The 22,695-nt window shown below is 47.9% G+C and overlaps 11 non-coding genes and 1 pseudogene across 11 annotated transcripts; all 12 read left to right on the top strand.

The window, feature by feature from the left end:
• Window positions 1-878: 878 nt before the first annotated feature.
• Window positions 879-1,042, top strand: LOC135019715 (U1 spliceosomal RNA). The gene has a single exon (XR_010217236.1). It is a non-coding gene; the product is annotated as a U1 spliceosomal RNA (small nuclear RNA).
• A 152-nt stretch (window positions 1,043-1,194) lies between these two features.
• On the top strand, window positions 1,195-1,329 carry LOC135019875 (U1 spliceosomal RNA; annotated as a pseudogene).
• Window positions 1,330-2,031: 702 nt separating this feature from the next.
• On the top strand, window positions 2,032-2,195 carry LOC135019692 (U1 spliceosomal RNA). Its single transcript, XR_010217213.1, has one exon. It is a non-coding gene; the product is annotated as a U1 spliceosomal RNA (small nuclear RNA).
• A 152-nt stretch (window positions 2,196-2,347) lies between these two features.
• LOC135019879 (U1 spliceosomal RNA) lies at window positions 2,348-2,510 on the top strand. The gene has a single exon (XR_010217379.1). It is a non-coding gene; the product is annotated as a U1 spliceosomal RNA (small nuclear RNA).
• Window positions 2,511-3,180: 670 nt separating this feature from the next.
• LOC135019683 (U1 spliceosomal RNA) lies at window positions 3,181-3,344 on the top strand. The gene has a single exon (XR_010217205.1). It is a non-coding gene; the product is annotated as a U1 spliceosomal RNA (small nuclear RNA).
• Window positions 3,345-3,496: 152 nt separating this feature from the next.
• LOC135019845 (U1 spliceosomal RNA) lies at window positions 3,497-3,660 on the top strand. The gene has a single exon (XR_010217353.1). It is a non-coding gene; the product is annotated as a U1 spliceosomal RNA (small nuclear RNA).
• A 668-nt stretch (window positions 3,661-4,328) lies between these two features.
• Window positions 4,329-4,492, top strand: LOC135019726 (U1 spliceosomal RNA). The gene has a single exon (XR_010217246.1). It is a non-coding gene; the product is annotated as a U1 spliceosomal RNA (small nuclear RNA).
• A 152-nt stretch (window positions 4,493-4,644) lies between these two features.
• LOC135019891 (U1 spliceosomal RNA) lies at window positions 4,645-4,807 on the top strand. Its single transcript, XR_010217390.1, has one exon. It is a non-coding gene; the product is annotated as a U1 spliceosomal RNA (small nuclear RNA).
• A 671-nt stretch (window positions 4,808-5,478) lies between these two features.
• Window positions 5,479-5,642, top strand: LOC135019788 (U1 spliceosomal RNA). Its single transcript, XR_010217302.1, has one exon. It is a non-coding gene; the product is annotated as a U1 spliceosomal RNA (small nuclear RNA).
• Window positions 5,643-11,093: 5,451 nt separating this feature from the next.
• On the top strand, window positions 11,094-11,257 carry LOC135019727 (U1 spliceosomal RNA). Its single transcript, XR_010217247.1, has one exon. It is a non-coding gene; the product is annotated as a U1 spliceosomal RNA (small nuclear RNA).
• Window positions 11,258-11,409: 152 nt separating this feature from the next.
• On the top strand, window positions 11,410-11,572 carry LOC135019892 (U1 spliceosomal RNA). The gene has a single exon (XR_010217391.1). It is a non-coding gene; the product is annotated as a U1 spliceosomal RNA (small nuclear RNA).
• Window positions 11,573-12,243: 671 nt separating this feature from the next.
• On the top strand, window positions 12,244-12,407 carry LOC135019901 (U1 spliceosomal RNA). Its single transcript, XR_010217398.1, has one exon. It is a non-coding gene; the product is annotated as a U1 spliceosomal RNA (small nuclear RNA).
• Window positions 12,408-22,695: the final 10,288 nt, after the last annotated feature.

Below are 22,695 nucleotides of genomic sequence, written 5' to 3' on the forward strand. Positions count from 1 at the left end.
TGTGTGATTATTTTTGAAGGCACAACCCTGGCGGGGTTGTTTATATAGATATATATGTTGCTAATAATCACTTTCTAGCGTAATGTTATTAAATAGCTGTTAGTATCTATGTCGTCAGGTACCACTGGGTCGTATCCTATATACTCCTGTGGGAAACTTGACTGCATAATTTGTGTTTCCCCTGGTCGGCTCTCGTATAATTCAGATCTCTTTGTCTCAGGTCTCTCTCCAGCCTAGTTTGCTGTCTGTTTCCACTTCTCTTTTCTTGAGCCGCTGCCTTCTATGCCCTTGTGCACTCTCCAGACTTCTCCTGTCTGCTTACTTTGTGCCTTCCAACGCACAATGCAAACTACAGGTAGTGCTGCAGGGCCCACACCCTTTTACTTGCCTTACAGAGCAGCTCTGGAGCTGTTACAGTGCCCAGCTGCAGCAAGAAATCAGCTTGAATGCTTCAGGGGCTGGGGCATAGCCAACATGAGCCCCACACCGACGGAGGGTGGAGGTGTTTAATGCAAACTAGGGGTCAGCCAAGCGCCGCAAAAGGCCGCCATGCCCTGCATGCCCCTTTTCTCTTTTCATATGCAGACGAGGGTTGAAGCCAACTTTGACCCACTGCTTGGATGACATCACCATATGCAAATCCATCTGCGGCAGGCCTTCCCCCAGGAATGCTTGCACTAGTTGTTGCATTTGGTTTGTTGTTTGGGGGTGCTTCAGTATTAGGCAGCCTTCTGCCCTCCCATGTTCATCTGAAAATATGTGTTCTCCCTGCAGTTGTTGTCCCCAGATGAGAGTTCCCTTGTGCTGCCTCAGTTGAATCTCCTTTACTTGACAGAGATGTGCCTGAGCAGCGGCCCTCCCCAGCCCTATCCCAAATCATACTTATTTTGCATAGGAGATACCATGGTCATGAAGATTGTTCTCCCAGGGTTAGGTTCATTCATTGCGTTCTGGGTATGCTGACCTCTGTGATTTCCCCAAATGTGGGAAACTCAACTGCATTATTTGTGGTAGTGGGGGACTGTGTTTGTGCTTTCCTCTGGTCAGCTCTGGTAAAAGTCAGATTTCTTTGTCTCAGATCTTCCTCTAGCCTTGTTCTTCTTTCAAGAGTTCCCTTGTGCTGCCTCAGTTGGATCTCCTTCACTTGACAGGGGGGTGCCCGAGCAGCGACCCTCCCCAGCTCTAGCCCAACTCCTACTTACCTGCCAGGTGAGATACTATGATCATGAAGTTGCTTCTCCCAGGGCAAGGCTCACCCATTGCACTCTGGGTGTGCTGCCCCTGCGATTTCCCCAAATATGGGAAACTTGATTGCATAATTTGTGTTTCCCCTAGTCGGCTCTCATATAATTCAGATCTCTTTGTCTCAGGTCTCTCTCCAGCCTAGTTTGCTGTCTGTTTCCACTTCTTTTTTCTTGAGCCCCTCCCTTCTATACCCTTGTGCACTATCCTGACTTCTCCTCCTGTCTGCTTACTTTGTGCCTTCCGATGCACAATGCAAACTACAGGTAGTGCTGCAGGGCCCACACCCTTTTACTTGCCTTACAGAGCAGCTCTGGAGCTGTTACAGTGCCCAGCTGCTGCAAGAAATCAGCTTGAATGCTTCAGGGGCTGGGGCATAGCCAACATGAGCCCCACACCGACGGAGGGTGGAGGTGTTTAATGCGAACTAAGGGTCATCCAAGCGCCGCAAAAGGCCGCCATGCCCTGCATACCCCTTTTCTCTTTTCATATGCAGATGAGGGTTCCAGCCAACTTTGGCCCACTGCTTGGATGACATCACTGTATGCAAATCCGTCTTCTGCAGACCTTCCCCCAGGAATGCTTGTACTAGTTGTTGCATTTGGTTTGTTGTTTGGGGGTGCTTCAGTATTAGGCAGCCTTCTGCCCTCCCATGTTCATCTGAAAATATGTGTTCTCCCGGCAGTTGTTGTCCCCAGATGAGAGTTCCCTTGTGCTGCCTCAGTTGAATCTCCTTTACTTGACAGAGATGTGCCTGAGCAACGGCCCTCCCCAGCCCTATCCCAAATCATACTTATTTTGCATAGGAGATACCATGGTCATAAAGATTGTTCTCCCAGGGTGAGGTTCATTCATTGCATTCTGTGTATGCTGACCCCTGTGATTTCCCCAAATGTGGGAAACTCAACTGCATTATTTGTGGTAGTGGGGGACTGTGTTTGTGTTTTCCTCTGGTCAGCTCTGGTAAAAGTCAGATTTCTTTGTCTCAGATCTTCCTCTAGCCTTGTTCTTCTTTCGAGAGTTCCATTGTGCTGCCTCAGTTTGATCTCCTTCACTTGACAGGGGGGTACCCGAGCAGCGACCCTCCCCAGCTCTAGCCCAACTCCTACATAACTGCCAGGTGAGATACTATGATCATGAAGGTGCTTCTCCCAGGGCAAGGCTCACCCATTGCACTCTGGGTGTGCTGCTCCTGCAATTTCCCCAAATGTGGGAAACTTGACTGCATAATTTGCGTTTCCCCTGGTCGGCTCTCGTATAATTCAGATCTCTTTGTCTCAGGTCTCTCTCCAGCCTAGTTTGCTGTCTGTTTCCACTTCTCTTTTCTTGAGCCGCTGCCTTCTATGCCCTTGTGCACTCTCCTGACTTCTCCTGTCTGCTTACTTTGTGCCTTCCAACGCACAATGCAAACTACAGGTAGTGCTGCAGGGCCCACACCCTTTTACTTGCCTTTCAGAGCAGCTCTGGAGCTGTTACAGTGCCCAGCTGCTGCAAGAAATCAGCTTGAATGCTTCAGGGGCAGGGGCATAGCCAACATGAGCCCCACACCGACGGAGGGTGGAGGTGTTTAATGCGAACTAAGGGTCATCCAAGCGCCGCAAAAGGCCGCCATGCCCTGCATACCCCTTTTCTCTTTTCATATGCAGATGAGGGTTCCAGCCAACTTTGGCCCACTGCTTGGATGACATCACCGTATGCAAATACGTCTTCTGCAGACCTTCCCCCAGGAATGCTTGTACTAGTTGTTGCATTTGGTTTGTTGTTTGGGGTGCTTCAGTATTAGGCAGCCTTCTGCTCTCCCATGTTCATCTGAAAATATGTGTTCTCCCTGCAGTTGTTGTCCCCAGATGAGAGTTCTCTTGTGCTGCCTCAGTTGAATCTCCTTTACTTGACAGAGATGTGCCTGAGCAGCGGCCCTCCCCAGCCCTATCCCAAATCATACTTATTTTGCATAGGAGATACCATGGTCATGAAGATTGTTCTTCCAGGGTGAGGTTCATTCATTGCATTCTGGGTATGCTGACCCCTGTGATTTCCCCAAATGTGGGAAACTCGACTGCATTATTTGTGGTAGTGGGGGACTGTGTTTGTGCTTTCCTCTGGTCAGCTCTGGTAAAAGTCAGATTTCTTTGTCTCAGATCTTCCTCTAGCCTTGTTCTTTTTTTGAGAGTTTCCTTGTGCTGCCTCAGTTGGATTTCCTTCACTTGACAGGGGGGTGCCCGAGCAGCGACCCTCCCCAGCTCTAGCCCAACTCCTACTTACCTGCCAGGTGAGATACTATGATCAGGAAGGTGCTTCTCCCAGGGCAAGGCTCACCCATTGCACTCTGGGTGTGCTGCTCCTACGATTTCCCCAAATGTGGGACACTTGACTACATAATTTGTGTTTCCTCTGGTCGGCTACTCGTATAATTCAGATCTCTTTGTCTCAGGTCTCTCTCCAGCCTAGTTTGCTGTCTGTTTCCACTTCTCTTTTCTTGAGCCCCTGCCCTTGCCCTTGTGCACTCTCCTGACTTCTCCTGTCTGCTTACTTTGTGCCTTCCAACGCACAATGCAAATTACAGGTAGTGCTGCAGGGCCAACACCCTTTTACTTGCCTTACAGAGCAGCTCTGGAGCTGTTACAGTGCCCAGCTGCTGCAAGAAATCAGCTTGAATGCTTCAGGGGCTGGGGCATAGCCAACATGAGCCCCACACCGAAGGAAGGTGGAGGTGTTTAATGCGAACTAAGGGTCATCCAAGCGCCGCAAAAGGCCGCCATGCCCTGCATACCCCTTTTCTCTTTTCATATGCAGATGAGGGTTCCAGCCAACTGTGGCCCACTGCTTGGATGACATCACCGTATGCAAATCCGTCTTCTGCAGACCTTTTCCCAGGAATGCTTGTACTAGTTGTTGCATTTGGTTTGTTGTTTGGGGGTGCTTCAGTATTAGGCAGCCTTCTGCTCACCCATGTTCATCTGAAAATATGTGTTCTCCCTGCAGTTGTTGTCCCCAGATGAGAGTTCCCTTGTGCTGCCTCAGTTGAATCTCCTTTACTTGACAGAGATGTGCCTGAGCAGCGGCCCTCCCCAGCCCTATCCCAAATTATACTTATTTTGCATAGGAGATACCATTGTCATGAAGATTGTTCTCCCAGGGTGAGGTTCATTCATTGCATTCTGGGTATGCTGACCCCTGTCATTTCCCCAAATGTGGGAAACTCGACTGCATTATTTGTGGTAGTGGGGGACTGTGTTTGTGCTTTCCTCTGGTCAGCTCTGGTAAAAGTCAGATTTCTTTGTCTCAGATCTTCCTCTAGCCTTGTTCTTTTTTCGAGAGTTTCCTTGTGCTGCCTCAGTTGGATCTCCTTCACTTGACAGGGGGGTGCCCGAACAGCGACCCTCCCCAGCTCTAGCCCAACTCCTACTTACCTGCCAGGTGAGATACTATGATCAGGAAGGTGCTTCTCCCAGGGCAAGGCTCACCCAATGCACTCTGGGTGTGCTGCTCCTACGATTTCCCCAAATGTGGGACACTTGATTACATAATTTGTGTTTCCTCTGGTCGGCTCTCGTATAATTCAGATCTCTTTGTCTCAGGTCTCTCTCCAGCCTAGTTTGCTGTCTGTTTCCACTTCTCTTTTCTTGAGCCGCTCCCTTCTATGCCCTTGTGCACTATCCTGACTTCTCCCGTCTGCTTACTTTGTGCCTTCCAACGCACAATGCAAACTACAGGTAGTGCTGCAGGGCCCACACCCTTTTACTTGCTTTACAGAGCAGCTCTGGAGCTGTTACAGTGCCCAGCTGCTGCAAGAAATCAGCTTGAATGCTTCAGGGGCTGGGGCATAGCCAACATGAGCCCCACACCGAAGGAAGGTGGAGGTGTTTAATGCAAACTAGGGGTCATCCAAGCGCCGCAAAAGGCCGCCATGCCCTGCACACCCCTTTTTTATTTTCATATGCAGACGAGGGTTGAAGCCAACTTTGACCCACTGCTTGGATGACATCACCATATGCAAATCCATCTGCTGCAGGCCTTCCCCCAGGAATGCTTGCACTAGTAGTTGCATTTGGTTTGTTGTTTGGGGGTGCTTCAGTGTTAGGCAGCCTTCTGCCCTCCCATGTTCATCTGAAAATATGTGTTCTCCCTGCAGTTGTTGTCCCCAGATGAGAGTTCCCTTGTGTTGCCTCAGTTGAATCTCCTTTACTTGACAGAGATGTGCCTGAGCAGCGGCCCTCCCCAGCCCTATCCCAAATCATACTTATTTTGCATAGGAGATACCATGGTCATGAAGATTGTTCTCCCAGGGTGAGGTTCATTCATTGCACTCTGGGTATGCTGACCCCTGTGATTTCCCCAAATGTGGGAAACTCGACTGCATTATTTGTGGTAGTGGGGGACTGCGTTTGTGCTTTCCTCTGGTCAGCTCTGGTAAAAGTCAGATTTCTTTGTCTCAGATCTTCCTCTAGCCTTGTTCTTCTTTCGAGAGTTCCCTTGTGCTGCCTCAGTTGGATCTCCTTCACTTGACAGGGGGTGCCCGAGCAGCAATCCTCCACAGCTCTAGCCCAACTCCTACTTACCTGCCAGGTGAGATACTATGATGTTCACTGTTAGGGCAATCAGGATGTGGAATTCCCTGCCAGGGAAGGTGGTAATGGCGGACTCTGTAATTGGATTTAAAAAAGGAATGGATACATTTCTGAATGAAAAAGCTATCCAAGGTTATAACACTTAAAATATCAACATGGTTAATCCGGGGGTAACATGAGTTATAGTAGCTAACTAGTCATAAAACATTATTCAGCAAGTATGTAGAATCATCACAACTTAAAACAGGTTGAACACGATGGGCAATTTGCCTCTATTCAACCTCAAAAACTATGTTACTATATGTTACTATATTACTATGTTACTGTAGTATACAGAACACCACAATGTAATGAGCAGTGATAGTGAGCACTGATGAGGATACTAGAACTGACACTGAGCAGCAAGATGCAGCACTGGACTATTAGTAATGTACTGTAGTATGCTGAGCACCACAATGCAGCACAAGACAATGAGCAGTGATACTGAGCACTGATGAGGATACTACTGAGAACTGACACTGAGCAGGAGAGACACACTACTAGTATTACTGAGCAGCAATAAGTAACCACTGATACTGAGCACTGATATTGAGATTTCCACTGAGAGAACATAGCCACGTCCTCTCCGCTCTTTCTTCAATGCACGAGTAAAAATGGCGGCAACGCGCAGCTCTTTATATGGAATCCGAATCTCGAGAGAATCCGACAGCGGGATGATGACATTTTCCCTTGTTCAGGTTTTCCGAGTCAGGCGGGAACAACCGAGCCTGCCTCGGACCAGTGTAAACCACATGGAGTTCGTCGGGAATTCGGTTCTCGGAGAACCGAACCCGCTCCTCTCTACCTTATACCCATCAATTTTTTTATTTTCAATCTAAGCCCCTGCAGTTTTCTGTAAGCATCTGCTTCGCTATGATGATCAACAAGTCACAAGGGCAAACACTCAGGGCTTGAGGCGTAGATCTTAGGACCAGCTGCTACAAGCATGGCAGAGGTGTCACTATCACTGGTGACACCCAGAGAGGTGGCGAAGGAGATTGTAATGCAGTGCGCGCAGATAAGCAGCGCAATGGTAAAAAGGAGGCATGGTTTCATAGGTAGGGGCGTGGCCTGGTGGCCTGAATCTACATTTTGTTGCTCCGGGTGTCCCGGGGGTTGGGGGCTGCACCCGGGGACTAGTGTGTGTGCGGTGCTGGCTCCTGCACAGTGACAGGGCATGGCCACCCAGCATGACGCCTCCATTCTTGACCATGCTGTAATTGCAGTCGCACTGCAGTTCAGCGTGATCATAAAAAATGGTGTAGCCTCCTGCTGGTGCAAACTGTATGTGCGCGCAGGAAGCCGCCACCATTTTTGTGATCACAGCGGCTGAATGTGATGTCATACAGCCGCTGTGACCACGCCCCCTGTGTCTCCTCCGTTGCAGACCCCATTTTGAAGCCTTGCCCCCGCACCGCTCCATCCCTGACTTGGAAATGGAGTGTTGCTGACCCCCCTCTCCCCCCCCCGCCCCGATTGACAGGCAGAGGCGATCGCATTCTCTGCGGGGTGCCGCAGAAAATGCAGGCACATGCGTATGCTGTTAGCAATTTTTGCAGTTGGATCGCTTATTGTGATTGCATTCCAACCTGAATCAGGCCCTATTACCTATCACAATGCGCTGCGGGCAGTACAAAATTGGGTTAATATAGGAGTAAAACTCCCAGACCTGTGCTCCTTAACTGTACCTGGTGGCTAGTGGAGCGGCTGCCCAGTAATCAGTGTCCACGCCAGTGCGCACACGGTCCACCCCCTACGGCCACGCTCCCCTTCATCAGCGGCCTCGTGATCCGGAAGGGCGGTGTGTGTGTGACTGACCTTAGGAAGAAACTGGAGCCTCCGCTGCAGTGACCCAGCAACCAGGGCACGGGAGTATACAGCGCCGCTGGGAGTGATGAAGCTGCAGTAAAGATGTCTATTAGACCTAGCCTGCTGCAGCCCTTGTAGATTCTCATAAAACAAGTTCTTCTTTTCTTGTCAAAATTAATAGCTAAGAATAGGCTGCCTGAGGCAGGCCCCTGTTAAGTGGCCTGCTACTGAAGGCACCAACTACAAACTGAGCTCCCTGTTCATGGAAGCGGGGTTATAGAGGAGGATGCGCTGAGCATCTTGGGAACAGTCAAAAGCTTTGAGCCGGTTGGTGCCTCAGATCAAGATCCTACTCTACACCCCAATGTGAATCCTTGTGGAGTCCAGTGTACCCCACAGAAGAAATTAATGTGTCACACCCATTGGCAGCAACCTTAGAATAGCTGCTGACGGGCACAATTGAGAAAGGAAGGGGGGGGGGGACATTTGAATCCAGCACATAGATGCAATTCAAATATGTAATTTGTACCTTCCTATTTTAAAATATAATGGATGAACCTCACCCTGTGAGAACAATCTTCATGATCAAGAGATCTCATATGCAAAATAAGTATGAGTTGGGATAGGGCTGGGGAGGGTGGCTGCTCGGGCAGCCCCTCCCCCGTCAAGTTAAGGAGATTCAACTGAGGACGCACAAGGGAACTCTCGTCTGGGGACAACAACTGCAGGGAGACCACATCTGTTCAGATGAACATGGGAGGGTGGAAGGCTGCCTAATATTGAAGCACCATCAAATATCAAACCATATGCAACAACTAGTACAAGCATTCCTGGGGGAAGGTCTGCAGAAGACGGATTTGCATACGGTGATGTCATCCAAGATGTGGGCCAAAGTTGGCTGGAACCCTCATCTGCATATGAAAAGAGAAAAGGGGCATGCAGGGCATGGCGGCCTTTTGCGGTGCTTGGATGACCCCTAGTTCGCATTAAACACCCCCACCCTCCTTTGGTGTGGGGCTCATGTTGGCCATGCCCCATCCCCTGAAGCATTCAAGCTGATTTCTTGCAGCAGCTGGGCACTGTAACAGCTCCAGAGCTGTTCTGTAAGGCAAGTAAAAGGGTGTGGGCCCTGCAGCACCACCTGTAGTTCGCATTGTGCGTTGGAAGGCACAAAGTAAGCAGACGGGAGGAGAAGTCAGGATAGTGCGCAAGGGCATCCTTTTCTCTTAGTCCGTAGAGGATGCTGGGGTCACATTAAGAACCATGGGGTATAGACGGGATCCGCAAGAGACATGGGCACTTTAAGACTTTCAAAGGGTGTGAACTGGCTCCTCCCTCTATGCCCCTCCTCCAGACTCCAGTTATAGGAACTGTGCCCAGGGAGACGGACATTTCGAGGAAAGGATTTATTGTTAAACTAAGGTGAGCATCTTACCAGCTCACACCTTAAGCATGCCGCAGAACGTGGCATTCAACAGAACACAAGCCAACGGCATGAACAATTGCAGCAAAAAGCTGACCAGAACCATAACATAACATGTGTATAACCACAAGTAATAACTGCAGACACAGTATGGACTGGGACGGGTGCCCAGCATCCTCTACGGACTAAGAGAAAAGGATTTACCGGTAGGTATTAAAATCCTATTTTCTCATACGACCTAGAGGATGCTGGGGTCACATTAAGAACCATGGGGTTATACCAAAGCTCTTGAACGGGTGGGAGAGTGCGTACGACTCTGCAGTCGAATGACCCAACTTGAGGTTATCATCAGCCAAGGTATCAAACTTGTAAAACTTAGCAAAAGTGTTTACTAAATAGCTGCTCGGCAAAGTTGCAATGCCGAGACTCCCCGACCAGCTGCCCAGGATGAACCCACCTTTCTAGTAGAATGGGTCTTCACCTAATTCAGTAACGGCAATCCTGCCATGGAATGAGCATGCTGAATCTTACCACAGATCCAGCGCATAATGGTCTACATGGAAGCAGGACACCCAATCCTGTTGGGAGCATACAGGACAAACAGAGCCTCTGTTTTCCTAATCTGAACCGTTCTGGTGACATAAATTTTCAAAGTTCTGACCACAGCCAGAGACTTTGACTCAACGAAGGTGTCAGTGGCCAAAGGCACCATGTGGAAAGATGAACCACCTTCGGCAGAAATTGTTGACGTGTCCTCAATTCTGCTCTATCTTCATGAAAGATCAAATAAAGGCTCTTGTGATACTGCATGGTTTGTACTGTTTTCCATGTGCTCCCAGATCTTTCAAGCAAGTAGCATGGTCAAGAAAGTTCTGTTTGAAAAGAAACAACATTTACTGTCATTGTTATAGAATTTGGGAGAAAAAACAAGAAGAAATCTGCACTGTTGACGCACTGGACAGAATGAATGAATCATAAAATATAACCTTTATTAAGTATGTATTAAAATTGGATAAATATTAATATTATTATCCCAAACTGCAGTGAAACATAAAGGTTAAAATCACAGAACTAACATACATGTGCATAAGAAGAATAAAGAGATGTGAAAAAAAGGTTTAAAAAGCGTGTCCGTGTGTGATTATTTTTGAAGGCACAACCCTGGCGGGGTTGTTTATATAGATATATATGTTGCTAATAATCACTTTCTAGCGTAATGTTATTAAATAGCTGTTAGTATCTATGTCGTCAGGTACCACTGGGTCGTATCCTATATACTCCTGTGGGAAACTTGACTGCATAATTTGTGTTTCCCCTGGTCGGCTCTCGTATAATTCAGATCTCTTTGTCTCAGGTCTCTCTCCAGCCTAGTTTGCTGTCTGTTTCCACTTCTCTTTTCTTGAGCCGCTGCCTTCTATGCCCTTGTGCACTCTCCAGACTTCTCCTGTCTGCTTACTTTGTGCCTTCCAACGCACAATGCAAACTACAGGTAGTGCTGCAGGGCCCACACCCTTTTACTTGCCTTACAGAGCAGCTCTGGAGCTGTTACAGTGCCCAGCTGCTGCAAGAAATCAGCTTGAATGCTTCAGGGGCTGGGGCATAGCCAACATGAGCCCCACACCGAAGGAAGGTGGAGGTGTTTAATGCGAACTAAGGGTCATCCAAGCGCCGCAAAAGGCCGCCATGCCCTGCATACCCCTTTTCTCTTTTCATATGCAGATGAGGGTTCCAGCCAACTGTGGCCCACTGCTTGGATGACATCACCGTATGCAAATCCGTCTTCTGCAGACCTTTTCCCAGGAATGCTTGTACTAGTTGTTGCATTTGGTTTGTTGTTTGGGGGTGCTTCAGTATTAGGCAGCCTTCTGCTCACCCATGTTCATCTGAAAATATGTGTTCTCCCTGCAGTTGTTGTCCCCAGATGAGAGTTCCCTTGTGCTGCCTCAGTTGAATCTCCTTTACTTGACAGAGATGTGCCTGAGCAGCGGCCCTCCCCAGCCCTATCCCAAATCATACTTATTTTGCATAGGAGATACCATTGTCATGAAGATTGTTCTCCCAGGGTGAGGTTCATTCATTGCATTCTGGGTATGCTGACCCCTGTCATTTCCCCAAATGTGGGAAACTCGACTGCATTATTTGTGGTAGTGGGGGACTGTGTTTGTGCTTTCCTCTGGTCAGCTCTGGTAAAAGTCAGATTTCTTTGTCTCAGATCTTCCTCTAGCCTTGTTCTTTTTTCGAGAGTTTCCTTGTGCTGCCTCAGTTGGATCTCCTTCACTTGACAGGGGGGTGCCCGAACAGCGACCCTCCCCAGCTCTAGCCCAACTCCTACTTACCTGCCAGGTGAGATACTATGATCAGGAAGGTGCTTCTCCCAGGGCAAGGCTCACCCAATGCACTCTGGGTGTGCTGCTCCTACGATTTCCCCAAATGTGGGACACTTGATTACATAATTTGTGTTTCCTCTGGTCGGCTCTCGTATAATTCAGATCTCTTTGTCTCAGGTCTCTCTCCAGCCTAGTTTGCTGTCTGTTTCCACTTCTCTTTTCTTGAGCCGCTCCCTTCTATGCCCTTGTGCACTATCCTGACTTCTCCCGTCTGCTTACTTTGTGCCTTCCAACGCACAATGCAAACTACAGGTAGTGCTGCAGGGCCCACACCCTTTTACTTGCTTTACAGAGCAGCTCTGGAGCTGTTACAGTGCCCAGCTGCTGCAAGAAATCAGCTTGAATGCTTCAGGGGCTGGGGCATAGCCAACATGAGCCCCACACCGAAGGAAGGTGGAGGTGTTTAATGCAAACTAGGGGTCATCCAAGCGCCGCAAAAGGCCGCCATGCCCTGCACACCCCTTTTTTATTTTCATATGCAGACGAGGGTTGAAGCCAACTTTGACCCACTGCTTGGATGACATCACCATATGCAAATCCATCTGCTGCAGGCCTTCCCCCAGGAATGCTTGCACTAGTAGTTGCATTTGGTTTGTTGTTTGGGGGTGCTTCAGTGTTAGGCAGCCTTCTGCCCTCCCATGTTCATCTGAAAATATGTGTTCTCCCTGCAGTTGTTGTCCCCAGATGAGAGTTCCCTTGTGTTGCCTCAGTTGAATCTCCTTTACTTGACAGAGATGTGCCTGAGCAGCGGCCCTCCCCAGCCCTATCCCAAATCATACTTATTTTGCATAGGAGATACCATGGTCATGAAGATTGTTCTCCCAGGGTGAGGTTCATTCATTGCACTCTGGGTATGCTGACCCCTGTGATTTCCCCAAATGTGGGAAACTCGACTGCATTATTTGTGGTAGTGGGGGACTGCGTTTGTGCTTTCCTCTGGTCAGCTCTGGTAAAAGTCAGATTTCTTTGTCTCAGATCTTCCTCTAGCCTTGTTCTTCTTTCGAGAGTTCCCTTGTGCTGCCTCAGTTGGATCTCCTTCACTTGACAGGGGGTGCCCGAGCAGCAATCCTCCACAGCTCTAGCCCAACTCCTACTTACCTGCCAGGTGAGATACTATGATGTTCACTGTTAGGGCAATCAGGATGTGGAATTCCCTGCCAGGGAAGGTGGTAATGGCGGACTCTGTAATTGGATTTAAAAAAGGAATGGATACATTTCTGAATGAAAAAGCTATCCAAGGTTATAACACTTAAAATATCAACATGGTTAATCCGGGGGTAACATGAGTTATAGTAGCTAACTAGTCATAAAACATTATTCAGCAAGTATGTAGAATCATCACAACTTAAAACAGGTTGAACACGATGGGCAATTTGCCTCTATTCAACCTCAAAAACTATGTTACTATATGTTACTATATTACTATGTTACTGTAGTATACAGAACACCACAATGTAATGAGCAGTGATAGTGAGCACTGATGAGGATACTAGAACTGACACTGAGCAGCAAGATGCAGCACTGGACTATTAGTAATGTACTGTAGTATGCTGAGCACCACAATGCAGCACAAGACAATGAGCAGTGATACTGAGCACTGATGAGGATACTACTGAGAACTGACACTGAGCAGGAGAGACACACTACTAGTATTACTGAGCAGCAATAAGTAACCACTGATACTGAGCACTGATATTGAGATTTCCACTGAGAGAACATAGCCACGTCCTCTCCGCTCTTTCTTCAATGCACGAGTAAAAATGGCGGCAACGCGCAGCTCTTTATATGGAATCCGAATCTCGAGAGAATCCGACAGCGGGATGATGACATTTTCCCTTGTTCAGGTTTTCCGAGTCAGGCGGGAACAACCGAGCCTGCCTCGGACCAGTGTAAACCACATGGAGTTCGTCGGGAATTCGGTTCTCGGAGAACCGAACCCGCTCCTCTCTACCTTATACCCATCAATTTTTTTATTTTCAATCTAAGCCCCTGCAGTTTTCTGTAAGCATCTGCTTCGCTATGATGATCAACAAGTCACAAGGGCAAACACTCAGGGCTTGAGGCGTAGATCTTAGGACCAGCTGCTACAAGCATGGCAGAGGTGTCACTATCACTGGTGACACCCAGAGAGGTGGCGAAGGAGATTGTAATGCAGTGCGCGCAGATAAGCAGCGCAATGGTAAAAAGGAGGCATGGTTTCATAGGTAGGGGCGTGGCCTGGTGGCCTGAATCTACATTTTGTTGCTCCGGGTGTCCCGGGGGTTGGGGGCTGCACCCGGGGACTAGTGTGTGTGCGGTGCTGGCTCCTGCACAGTGACAGGGCATGGCCACCCAGCATGACGCCTCCATTCTTGACCATGCTGTAATTGCAGTCGCACTGCAGTTCAGCGTGATCATAAAAAATGGTGTAGCCTCCTGCTGGTGCAAACTGTATGTGCGCGCAGGAAGCCGCCACCATTTTTGTGATCACAGCGGCTGAATGTGATGTCATACAGCCGCTGTGACCACGCCCCCTGTGTCTCCTCCGTTGCAGACCCCATTTTGAAGCCTTGCCCCCGCACCGCTCCATCCCTGACTTGGAAATGGAGTGTTGCTGACCCCCCTCTCCCCCCCCGCCCCGATTGACAGGCAGAGGCGATCGCATTCTCTGCGGGGTGCCGCAGAAAATGCAGGCACATGCGTATGCTGTTAGCAATTTTTGCAGTTGGATCGCTTATTGTGATTGCATTCCAACCTGAATCAGGCCCTATTACCTATCACAATGCGCTGCGGGCAGTACAAAATTGGGTTAATATAGGAGTAAAACTCCCAGACCTGTGCTCCTTAACTGTACCTGGTGGCTAGTGGAGCGGCTGCCCAGTAATCAGTGTCCACGCCAGTGCGCACACGGTCCACCCCCTACGGCCACGCTCCCCTTCATCAGCGGCCTCGTGATCCGGAAGGGCGGTGTGTGTGTGACTGACCTTAGGAAGAAACTGGAGCCTCCGCTGCAGTGACCCAGCAACCAGGGCACGGGAGTATACAGCGCCGCTGGGAGTGATGAAGCTGCAGTAAAGATGTCTATTAGACCTAGCCTGCTGCAGCCCTTGTAGATTCTCATAAAACAAGTTCTTCTTTTCTTGTCAAAATTAATAGCTAAGAATAGGCTGCCTGAGGCAGGCCCCTGTTAAGTGGCCTGCTACTGAAGGCACCAACTACAAACTGAGCTCCCTGTTCATGGAAGCGGGGTTATAGAGGAGGATGCGCTGAGCATCTTGGGAACAGTCAAAAGCTTTGAGCCGGTTGGTGCCTCAGATCAAGATCCTACTCTACACCCCAATGTGAATCCTTGTGGAGTCCAGTGTACCCCACAGAAGAAATTAATGTGTCACACCCATTGGCAGCAACCTTAGAATAGCTGCTGACGGGCACAATTGAGAAAGGAAGGGGGGGGGGGGACATTTGAATCCAGCACATAGATGCAATTCAAATATGTAATTTGTACCTTCCTATTTTAAAATATAATGGATGAACCTCACCCTGTGAGAACAATCTTCATGATCAAGAGATCTCATATGCAAAATAAGTATGAGTTGGGATAGGGCTGGGGAGGGTGGCTGCTCGGGCAGCCCCTCCCCCGTCAAGTTAAGGAGATTCAACTGAGGACGCACAAGGGAACTCTCGTCTGGGGACAACAACTGCAGGGAGACCACATCTGTTCAGATGAACATGGGAGGGTGGAAGGCTGCCTAATATTGAAGCACCATCAAATATCAAACCATATGCAACAACTAGTACAAGCATTCCTGGGGGAAGGTCTGCAGAAGACGGATTTGCATACGGTGATGTCATCCAAGATGTGGGCCAAAGTTGGCTGGAACCCTCATCTGCATATGAAAAGAGAAAAGGGGCATGCAGGGCATGGCGGCCTTTTGCGGTGCTTGGATGACCCCTAGTTCGCATTAAACACCCCCACCCTCCTTTGGTGTGGGGCTCATGTTGGCCATGCCCCATCCCCTGAAGCATTCAAGCTGATTTCTTGCAGCAGCTGGGCACTGTAACAGCTCCAGAGCTGTTCTGTAAGGCAAGTAAAAGGGTGTGGGCCCTGCAGCACCACCTGTAGTTCGCATTGTGCGTTGGAAGGCACAAAGTAAGCAGACGGGAGGAGAAGTCAGGATAGTGCGCAAGGGCATCCTTTTCTCTTAGTCCGTAGAGGATGCTGGGGTCACATTAAGAACCATGGGGTATAGACGGGATCCGCAAGAGACATGGGCACTTTAAGACTTTCAAAGGGTGTGAACTGGCTCCTCCCTCTATGCCCCTCCTCCAGACTCCAGTTATAGGAACTGTGCCCAGGGAGACGGACATTTCGAGGAAAGGATTTATTGTTAAACTAAGGTGAGCATCTTACCAGCTCACACCTTAAGCATGCCGCAGAACGTGGCATTCAACAGAACACAAGCCAACGGCATGAACAATTGCAGCAAAAAGCTGACCAGAACCATAACATAACATGTGTATAACCACAAGTAATAACTGCAGACACAGTATGGACTGGGACGGGTGCCCAGCATCCTCTACGGACTAAGAGAAAAGGATTTACCGGTAGGTATTAAAATCCTATTTTCTCATACGACCTAGAGGATGCTGGGGTCACATTAAGAACCATGGGGTTATACCAAAGCTCTTGAACGGGTGGGAGAGTGCGTACGACTCTGCAGTCGAATGACCCAACTTGAGGTTATCATCAGCCAAGGTATCAAACTTGTAAAACTTAGCAAAAGTGTTTACTAAATAGCTGCTCGGCAAAGTTGCAATGCCGAGACTCCCCGACCAGCTGCCCAGGATGAACCCACCTTTCTAGTAGAATGGGTCTTCACCTAATTCAGTAACGGCAATCCTGCCATGGAATGAGCATGCTGAATCTTACCACAGATCCAGCGCATAATGGTCTACATGGAAGCAGGACACCCAATCCTGTTGGGAGCATACAGGACAAACAGAGCCTCTGTTTTCCTAATCTGAACCGTTCTGGTGACATAAATTTTCAAAGTTCTGACCACAGCCAGAGACTTTGACTCAACGAAGGTGTCAGTGGCCAAAGGCACCATGTGGAAAGATGAACCACCTTCGGCAGAAATTGTTGACGTGTCCTCAATTCTGCTCTATCTTCATGAAAGATCAAATAAAGGCTCTTGTGATACTGCATGGTTTGTACTGTTTTCCATGTGCTCCCAGATCTTTCAAGCAAGTAGCATGGTCAAGAAAGTTCTGTTTGAAAAGAAACAACATTTACTGTCATTGTTATAGAATTTGGGAGAAAAAACAAGAAGAAATCTGCACTGTTGACGCACTGGACAGAATGAATGAATCATAAAATATAACCTTTATTAAGTATGTATTAAAATTGGATAAATATTAATATTATTATCCCAAACTGCAGTGAAACATAAAGGTTAAAATCACAGAACTAACATACATGTGCATAAGAAGAATAAAGAGATGTGAAAAAAAGGTTTAAAAAGCGTGTCCGTGTGTGATTATTTTTGAAGGCACAACCCTGGCGGGGTTGTTTATATAGATATATATGTTGCTAATAATCACTTTCTAGCGTAATGTTATTAAATAGCTGTTAGTATCTATGTCGTCAGGTACCACTGGGTCGTATCCTATATACTCCCTTCACTCAATAGGGGTTACCTCCCGGGAAGCCATCCCCATTGGGAATGAAAATTTTAAAGCCTACTGTTAGTGCTTCATCTACACGTTATAGCCCTGAATTTTCCAATGCCTAGCTCTTTGCAAAAGAGAGATATCGGCAAGGAAAAGCTGTATTGTACCTTTGCATTTTTCTCCCAAACGAAAGACACTAGAATGAAAATTTTAAAGCCTCCTGTTAGTGCTTCATCTACACGTTATAGCCCTGAATTTTCCAATGCCTATTTCTTTGCAAAAGAGAGATATCGGCAAGGAAAAGCTTTATTGTACCTTTGCATTTTTCTCCCAAACGAAGGACACTAGAATGAAAATTTTAAAGCCTCCTATTAGTGCTTCATCTACACGTTATAGCCCTGAATTTTCCAATGCCTATTTCTTTGCAAAAGAGAGATATCGGCAAGGAAAAGCTGTATTGTACCTTTGCATTTTTCTCCCAAACGAAGGACACTAGAATGAAAATTTTAAAGCCTCCTGTTAGTGCTTCATCTACACGTTATAGCCCAGAATTTTCCAATGCCTATCTCTTTGCAAAAGAGAGATATCGGCAAGGAAAAGCTGTATTGTACCTTTGCATTTTTCTCCCAAACGAAAGACACTAGAATGAAAATTTTAAAGCCTCCTGTTAGTGCTTCATCTACACGTTATAGCCCTGAATTTTCCAATGCCTATCTCTTTGCAAAAGAGAGATATCGGCAAGGAAAAGCTGTATTGTACCTTTGCATTTTTCTACCAAACGAAGGACACTAGAATGAAAATTTAAAAGCCTCCTGTTAGTGCTTCATCTACACGGTATAGCCCTGAATTTTCCAATGCCTAGCTCTTTGCAAAAGAGAGATATTGGCAAGGAAAAGCTGTATTGTACTTTTGCATTTTTCTCCCAAACGAAGGACACTAGAATGAAAATTTTAAAGCCTCCTGTTAGTGCTTCATCTACACGTTATAGCCCTGCATTTTCCAATGCCTATCTCTTTGCAAAAGAGAGATATCGGCAAGGAAAAGCAGCATTGTACCTTTGCATTTTTCTCCCAAACGAAAGACACTAGAATGAAAATTGTAAAGCCTCCTGTTAGTGCTTCATCTACACGTTATAGCCCTGCATTTTCCAATGCCTAGCTCTTTGCAAAAGAGAGATATTGGCAAGGAAAAGCTGTATTGTACCTTTGCATTTTTCTCCCAAACGAAAGACACTAGAATGAAAATTTTAAAGCCTCCTGTTAGTGCTTCATCTACACGTTATAGCCCTGAATTTTCCAATGCTTATCTCTTTGCAAAAGAGAGATATCGGCAAGGAAAAGCAGCATTGTACTTTTGCATTTTTCTCCCAAACGAAAGACACTAGAATGAAAATTTTAAAGCCTCCTGTTAGTCCTTCATCTACACGTTATAGCCCTGAATTTTCCAATGCCTAGCTCTTTGCAAAAGAGAGATATTGGCAAGGAAAAGCTGTATTGTACCTTTGCATTTTTCTCCCAAACGAAGGACACTAGATTGAAAATTTTTAAGCCTCCTATTAGTGCTTCATCTACACGTTATAGCCCTGAATTTTCCAATGCCTAGCTCTTTGCAAAAGAGAGATATCGGCAAGGAAAAGCGGTATTGTACCTTTGCATTTTTCTCCCAAACGAAATACACTAGAATGAAAATTTTAAAGCCTCCTGTTAGTGCTTCATCTACACGTTATAGCCCTGAATTTTCCAATGCCTATCTCTTTGCAAAAGAGAGATATCGGCAAGGAAAAGCTGTATTGCAGGGCCGGCTCCAGGCCTACTAGCACCCTGAGCGAGAAAATGTAAAAGCGCCCCCCCCCCCATGCGCGCGCCAAAGGCGCGCGCGCGTTCCCGGAAAAGTGGGTGTGGCCTCTGGAAAAGTGGGCGTGGCATCGTAACTTCATATCATCAAACTATAAACATATTTTCACACAATTAGCAGCCTTACACATAGCCACAGTAGTGTTCCTTACACACAATGTCTCCAGTATAGTGCCAGATACACATAATGTGCAGTGCCAGCTGCACATGACATGCAGCGCAGCAGTGCCAGCTACACATGACATGCCCCGCAGCAGTGCCAGCTACACATGACATGCCCCGCAGCAGTGCCAGCTACACATGACATGCCCCGCAGCAGTGCCAGCTACACATGACATGCCCCGCACCAGTGCCAGCTACACATGACATGCCCCGCAGCAGTGCCAGCTACACATGACATGCCCCGCAGCAGTGCCAGCTACACATGATAGTGTTCACTTTTTAGGGCATGGTGCTGATCACAGGGAGGGCACATTTTTAAGTTAGGAGGGCAAAATGATGTACATACTGCTTGTTGTTCTCATACCTATATGTCAAAGCATGGACAGTGCGCGCCGAAGGCGCGCAGCAAAAATTAAGGGGAGTTACTTCGTGGGGAAGGTACGTGGCAACATAATAGTGGCAATTTGCATTACACCACACAGTAGTGCAGCTAATACACACTGCACCAGGTAGAACCTCCTATACACTTTGCGCCAGGCACAGCACTGAGACACATTGCCTAGCCACAGACGCCTAGCGGGAACACTACATGACATGCTCCCCAGCAGTGCCAGCTACACGTGACATGCCCCCCAGCAGTGCCAGCTACACGTGACATGCTCCCCAGCAGTGCCAGCTACACGCGACATGCTCCCCAGCAGTGCCAGCTACACGCGACATGCTCCCCAGCAGTGCCAGCTACACGCGACATGCTCCCCAGCAGTGCCAGCTACACGCGACATGCTCCCCAGCAGTGCCAGCTACACGCGACATGCTCCCCAGCAGTGCCAGCTACACGTGACATGCCCCCCCCAGCAGTGCCAGCTACACGTGACATGCCCCCCAGCAGTGCCAGCTACATAAATGGCCACACAGTGCCAGATATGCACCCACAGTGCCATATATAAAAATGCCCCCACAGTGCCAGATATGCCCCCAAAGGGCCAGATACATAAATGCCCCCAGTGCCAGATACATAAATGCCCACACATTGCCAGATGCATAAATGCCCCCAGTGCCAGATGCATAAGTGCCCACACAGTGCCAGATGCATTATTGCCCCTCACAGTGTCAGATACATTAATGCCCCCAGTGCCAGATATGCCCCCACAGTGCCAGATACATTAATGCCCCCAGTGCCAGATATGTCCCCACAGTACCAGATAAATAAATGCCCCCCACAGTGCCAGATAAATAAATGCCCCCACAGTGCCAGATAAATAAATGCCCCCAGTGCCAGATAAATAAGTGCCCCCACAGTGCAGATATACCCCCACAGTGCCAGATACATAAATACCCCCACAGTGCCGATATGCCCTCCCAGTGCCAGATACAGAAATGCCCCCACAGTGCCAGATACATACATGCCCCCACAGTGCAGATACATAAATGCCCCCACAGCGCAGATACATAAATGCCCCCACAGCGCAGATATGCCCCCACAGTGCCAGAAATGCCCCCACAGTGCCAGATAAATGCCCCCACAGTGCCAGATAAATAAATGCCCCCAGTGCCAGATAAATAAGTGCCCCCACAGTGCCAGATAAATAAATGCCCCCAGTGCCAGATAAATGAATGCCCCCCAGTGCCAGATAAATAAGTGCCCCCACAGTGCAGATATACCCCCACAGTGCCAGATACATAAATACCCCCACAGTGCCGATATGCCCCCCCAGTGCCAGATAAATAAATGCCCCCACAGTGCCAGATAAATAAATGCCCCCAGTGCCAGATAAATAAATGCCCCCAGTGCCAGATAAATAAGTGCCCCCACAGTGCAGATATACCCCCCCAGTGCCAGATACAGAAATGCCCCCACAGTGCCAGATACATACATGCCCCCACAGTGCCAGATACAGTAATGCCCCCTCACAGTGCACAGATAAATGTCCCCCCCCCCCACAGTGCCAGATAAATGAATGCCCCCCAGTGCCCCCACAGTGCCAGATAAATGCCCCCCACAGTGCCACATGTGCCCCCAGTACCTGCTGTGCCGAGGCCGAGGGAGGGTGAGTGCTGCTGTGCTGCCGAGGGAGGGTGAGTGCTGCTGTGCGCGCCCGCTGTCTGTGCGGCGCCGGTGTCTGACATCAGACGCCGGCGCCGCATAGCGCACAGTGCCAGCCGGGACTCGGAGGACAGCAGGGGAGATCAGGGCCGGCTCCAGGCTCCGACATGGCGGCGCCAGCGCACGGCGCCCATTAAGGGTGGCGCCCTGCGCGGCCGCTCGAGTCGAACATGCCTCGAGCCGGCCCTGCTGTATTGTACCTTTGCATTTTTCTCCCAAACGAAGGACACTAGAATGAAAATTTTAAAGCCTCCTATTAGTGCTTCATCTACACGTTATAGCCCTGAATTTTTCAATGCCTATCTCTTTGCAAAAGAGAGCTATCGGCAAGGAAAAGCTGTATTGTACCTTTGCAGTTTTCTCCCAAACGAAGGACACTAGAATGAAAATTTTAAAGCCCCCTGTTAGTGCTTCATCTACACGTTATAGCCCTGCATTTTCCAATGCCTATCTCTTTGCAAAAGAGAGATATCAGCAAGGAAAAGCAGCATTGTACCTTTGCATTTTTCTCCCAAACGAAAGACACTAGAATGAAAATTGTAAAGCCTCCTGTTAGTGCTTCATCTACACGTTATAGCCCTGCATTTTCCAATGCCTAGCTCTTTGCAAAAGAGAGATATTGGCAAGGAAAAGCTGTATTGTACCTTTGCATTTTTCTCCCAAACGAAAGACACTAGAATGAAAATTTTAAAGCCTCCTGTTAGTGCTTCATCTACACGTTATAGCCCTGAATTTTCCAATGCTTATCTCTTTGCAAAAGAGAGATATTGGCAAGGAAAAGCAGCATTGTACTTTTGCATTTTTCTCCCAAACGAAAGACACTAGAATGAAAATTTTAAAGCCTCCTGTTAGTGCTTCATCTACACGTTATAGCCCTGAATTTTCCAATGCCTAGCTCTTTGCAAAAGAGAGATATTGGCAAGGAAAAGCTGTATTGTACCTTTGCATTTTTCTCCCAAACGAAGGACACTAGATTGAACATTTTAAAGCCTCCTATTAGTGCTTCATCTACACGTTATAGCCCTGAATTTTCCAATGCCTAGCTCTTTGCAAAAGAGAGATATCGGCAAGGAAAAGCGGTATTGTACCTTTGCATTTTTCTCCCAAACGAAATACACTAGAATGAAAATTTTATAGCCTCCTGTTAGTGCTTCATCTACACGTTATAGCCCTGAATTTTCCAATGCCTATCTCTTTGCAAAAGAGAGATATCGGCAAGGAAAAGCTGTATTGTACCTTTGCATTTTTCTCCCAAACGAAGGACACTAGAATGAAAATTTTAAAGCCTCCTATTAGTGCTTCATCTACACGTTATAGCCCTGAATTTACCAATGCCTATCTCTTTGCAAAAGAGAGATATCGGCAAGGAAAAGCTGTATTGTACCTTTGCAGTTTTCTCCCAAACGAAGGACACTAGAATGAAAATTTTAAAGCCTCCTGTTAGTGCTTCATCTAC

Source organism: Pseudophryne corroboree, unplaced genomic scaffold (assembly GCF_028390025.1).
Source record: "Pseudophryne corroboree isolate aPseCor3 unplaced genomic scaffold, aPseCor3.hap2 scaffold_337, whole genome shotgun sequence".
NCBI lineage: Eukaryota > Metazoa > Chordata > Amphibia > Anura > Myobatrachidae > Pseudophryne > Pseudophryne corroboree.